This window comes from Pinus tabuliformis, chromosome J, assembly GCF_031772625.1.
Source record: "Pinus tabuliformis cultivar Carrire ecotype Pingquan chromosome J, CPIR1, whole genome shotgun sequence".
NCBI lineage: Eukaryota > Viridiplantae > Streptophyta > Pinopsida > Pinales > Pinaceae > Pinus > Pinus tabuliformis.
This window is the reverse complement of record NC_142295.1, coordinates 1,306,972,402-1,306,976,980: the sequence shown is the minus strand read 5'-3', so window position 1 is coordinate 1,306,976,980 and position 4,579 is coordinate 1,306,972,402. Positions and strand designations below refer to the sequence as shown.

Sequence of the window (4,579 nt, the reverse complement as noted above, 5' to 3'; positions counted from 1 at the left end):
GACTCCTGTGCGGCCTCATCTCTAGAATTGTCTTCTGTGCAAAAATCTTGTGACTGGTATTCTTCCGGCCTCCTTTGAAGATTGAGTAGAAGTGATTAAAGGAAAACTTCATAACAGTGCGGCCTTATTGTCTAATCTCTGCAGTCAGTCGTGAATATTCATCCTGAGAGGCCTTCTATCTGAAACATTCTGCATTACATTCTCCAGTATTGCGAATTCAAAAGGCCCTCGATGAAAACGGCCTTAGAAGAAAAGACCGATAGGGAATTCAAAGACAGAATTAGCAACATTGCTGAGAGGCTTAAGGAAATATCAAGGGAGAAGAACAGGGCAACGGGCAAAATTACAGTGTAGAAAACAAGACAATGTGAGTAGTCAAAATTGAAGAACGGATGGCCTTGTCATCACGCTGGGAGACTCTGCCATGCATAAAAGAAGAAGAGTGTTTGAATATGGTCCATGTACATCATCACAAGTACTTTCTACTGAAAATGAAACCATACCTTAAGAATTGCAGAAGAAAGAAGACATCTGCAGCCATCATTTCACATAATAATTTGACTCCGGGAGATACTTTTTATTTTCTATCTTGAAAAGGAGCAGACTCTTACATCTATCTAAGAGTGAACATTTATTATAAAACAATAAAATAATAAAGCAGACTCTTACACTGGAGAGTAAATATTTATTATAAAATAATAAAATAAAAAACCATTTTTAATCCCTAATAGATGCTATTTTTCATTATAATCATTAAAATAAAAAAAAAATAAAAAACACATCCATTTTAAAATAATTGATCTAAGAAATGATTTGTTTAAAAAAAGAGATCTATCATTTGGCGTAATTATTAAAACAAAAGTAAATTATTAAAAAAAATCCAAAAGAGTTACAAATAAATGTAGCTTTGAAAATATAAAATAAAAAATGGAAATATATCGTTCATTTATAGCAGCCATTTCAAATAAAATAAAATTAAAAATGGATTGTATTAAGGGGCTTACTAGGAAGGCACACACAGTCACTCTAAACAGTTTATGCTTGTATCATTGGACAGATTAATTTCGAGCTGACAAGCACTGTATAATATTATAATATAAATGCCAAAAAAACCTTGCTGGCTTAAACAAAAGAGTTGTTTAGATCAGAATATTTGGTCTGAACATATTGAAGTCAGTAAAATCGATGACTGATGACTGAAATATTTTTTTTTTATAAAATATTTCGAAAATTGGTTAGTGTAATCCACCGACTCAACAACACTCTGTTCCCAGGAGGGCAAGTGGGTGACAAAAGTTAATAAATAATCCCTAGAAGTAGGTGAATTTAGGTAAGAAATAATGATAGCCTCTGTAGTTTCTACGGCTAGATTGGTGTTTTGCAGCAATGATGTGCAATGAAGTTTTCAAGCTTATGTGTATAAATTACAGTGTTTGCAATTCTTCAAGTTCTGATATGGTATCAGAGCTTGAAGACTCATCACATGAGCTTGAAAACTGTATAAAAACTGTCTATAAATTACAGTGTTTGCAATGAAATTTTCAAGCTCATGTGATGAGTCTTCAACACAAGTCTTCATAAGTCTTCAAGTTTTGATAATGAAAAGTTTTCAACCTCATGTGATCCATGATATGGCTCAAGCTCTGAGATGGTACGAGAAAGCTCTGATATGGTTAAAGAGCTGATATGGTATGAGAAGTTGAAGGACTCATCGGTTCAAGCTCTGATATGGTACGAGAAAGCTCTGATATGGTATGCCAACTTGAAGGACTCATCATGGACTCATCCTAAGCTTGAAAACTTCAATGCAAAAGCTTGAAAACTTCAATGTAAAAGCTGTAAAGGTAGAAACTACAATGGCTATCATTATTCACCACTTCTATGAAGTATTAACTTCTAAATTCACCAACTTCTATGACTATTAACTTCTGTCACAAATGGGTAGTCGCCTAAGAACAAACAAAGTGGTGATTATAAGAACAAAGTGGTCAGTGTAGGAACAAAGTTGTAATTATTATTCTAATGAGAACAACTAGAACAACTAAGAATAAGTAATTTATGCCCCCATCGGCAAAAGCCATAGTTTTTAATGGGATTGCACCCCACCAGCAGTCAGAGCATTGAACTAAAAAAGCCAATGTTACTTAACACATGGAGAGGGAAATAAACTAAAACAAACTCTGGGGAACCCAGAGCATCAATTCGCAGCAAGACATAAAGTGCAAAAAGTATGAAAACAACCTCTCGCAGCAAGACATAGAGTGCAAAAAGTATGAAAACAACCTCTGGGGAACCCTGCGCATCGATATCACGTAGTTATTTCTTAAAACCCCTGTGTTCTTTGATATCACAAGTATGAAAACAACCTCTGGGGAACCCAGCGCATCGATATCACAGAGTTATTTCTTAAAACCCGTGTGTTCTTTGCTATCACAGAGTTATTTCTTAAAACACCTGTGTTCTTTGAGAGCCTGGCAAGGAACTCCTAAGGCTGTGCTACTTGAAAGCAGGGGAAAACACAAATGAATCAATGCAAAAGGCTTTGTAACATCATATGATTATAGGATAGTTTTAGTGGAAATATTAAACCAATCCCACCTTTTATAAATTTATAAATGGCACGTCACAGGAACTCTAGAGCTTCGAATTTGAACAACTTGACGGAAAAAACCCATGGAGCAAATCTAATTTACTCATTCAAACCAGTATAATTTGAGTAAACCAGTATAAATTCATTCAAACCAGTATAAATTGAGTAAACCAGTATAAATTCATGGGGAAACTAAATTGCAAAAGGCAAAACAAAGATTCAAACCTGGTCTGTAGAACTGTAGCATTTGCAACACGAATCAACTGCCATTCGATCACACATCGAGCAACTCACCGCCAAAGAAATTGGCAGGGATTGAATAGTGTATGCAGGGCAGCGTTTATTGAACCATGCGTTTATGTCATTGTTTATCTCGCCATTTCTTTCTCTGGACAGGCAACGACTGGCTCAACTATTGCAGAGAACAATGGGCTAATATGAGCATGGAGGGCAAGAGTAATGAGCATGTATTGTTTATTGCGTGGAACGAATACAAGACAAGAGATATAGGAGGTGACAAGTGGCCCGAAGAACATGCAGGTGGCCGGCATGCAGCGAGTGGAGACTTAAAAAATTTGCATAAAAGATTTCAAATGCTGCGATATAAATAAATTGCAAAAACTTTGATGTAAAGAAATTGGCAACAGTATATAAAATGATAGAACTTTGGATAAAATGGTAAGGCACGAAAAAATCACTGCTGTAGGGTGTCAGAAAACTTTGTATAAAACAAAGTTACCACAATATTTTTGTCTCGGCCACGTGAAGGCCGCAATAAGAGATATTTTTCAAAGGAAAACTTTGGTTAAAATTTCAGTGAATCACATTGTCAGCATTAAACTTTGGTTAAAATATATTTAGGCGGAAAAAAAATCTGTCAAAAGATGAATTAATGTAGAGTCAACGATCAATCGATCACTATAGTCCAGGCAGGGACTAATAAGTGATATTTGTTGAGATATTAATTTTATTGTTGGGTGTTATTACATTTGTTTGAATTGAATTTTAGTTTAGTCTAGTTTTACTCTAGTTATTTATGGTTGATATTTTTGATATAAGTTATTTGAGAAAAATTACATTTGTTTCACTATTTCTCCTCATTGTTTATCATAATATCAGAATCCAAAATAGTATTAAACTCCAAATAGAACAGCCTGTTATTTGAGATTGTAAATACAGAGGACAAACAGAACTAAACTAAACATTGACTAATTCTACTTCAGTAATTTATGGTTGATATTTTCAATATAATTTATTTAACTATTTTCCGTATCAAGAAAAACAATATCTGCTCCACTATTTCTCCCCATTATTGATCATGATATCAGAGTACAAAATAACATAAAACTCCAAATAGAAACAGCCTGTTATTTGACATTGTGAATGCAGAGGACAAACAGAACTGGACGAGTTGCTCGTGGAGACACTCGAGAAGGCAACAATTTTTTTTTTTTAATTTGACCAACACACATCCTCTCTCTGCTTAACTGCGTTGACGGACGATAATTTATGGAACTTGGCAAAACTGCACTGCAACACTGCCCATCAGCATCATGAAGTGTGCTGAAATCAAAGTCAACGTCAAAAAATCACCAAAGCAAGGATTCAAGTTGATCGATTCGTCTTTGTCAGGGTAGCAAGATCGATTCGTCTTTGGCCGTTCACCAAAGCAGGTATCATAGCATTTCTCGCATTAAAACGGGAATATCATATTCGTACTTATGCGTATATATTCTTTTAAAAAAGGGATATTATCATATTCTTTAAGAGTGTAGTTGAAATGATATAAGCTTTTCAAACAAAAAAAATAAGAGGGAAATTATTTTTGAATGTCGAAGTCTATTATTAAATTTCTTTAGAATTCATTTGAGAGGCGTATGTGTAAAGCAAGATATTTAATTTAATTTTTTTAGTTTAAAAGATAAAATAAAAAATGACTTTGTTATAAAAAAGGGGACACTATATATATAAAATAGTTTTTTTAATCTT

The 4,579-nt window shown here is 34.1% G+C and overlaps 1 long non-coding RNA gene across 1 annotated transcript; it reads right to left on the bottom strand.

Moving 5' to 3' along the window:
• Positions 1–366: 366 nt before the first annotated feature.
• LOC149232063 (uncharacterized) lies at positions 367–3,034 on the bottom strand. Its single transcript, XR_016247511.1, has 2 exons — positions 2,816–3,034; positions 367–419 (listed from the first exon to the last, which is right to left on the bottom strand). It is a non-coding gene; the product is annotated as an uncharacterized LOC149232063 (long non-coding RNA).
• Positions 3,035–4,579: the final 1,545 nt, after the last annotated feature.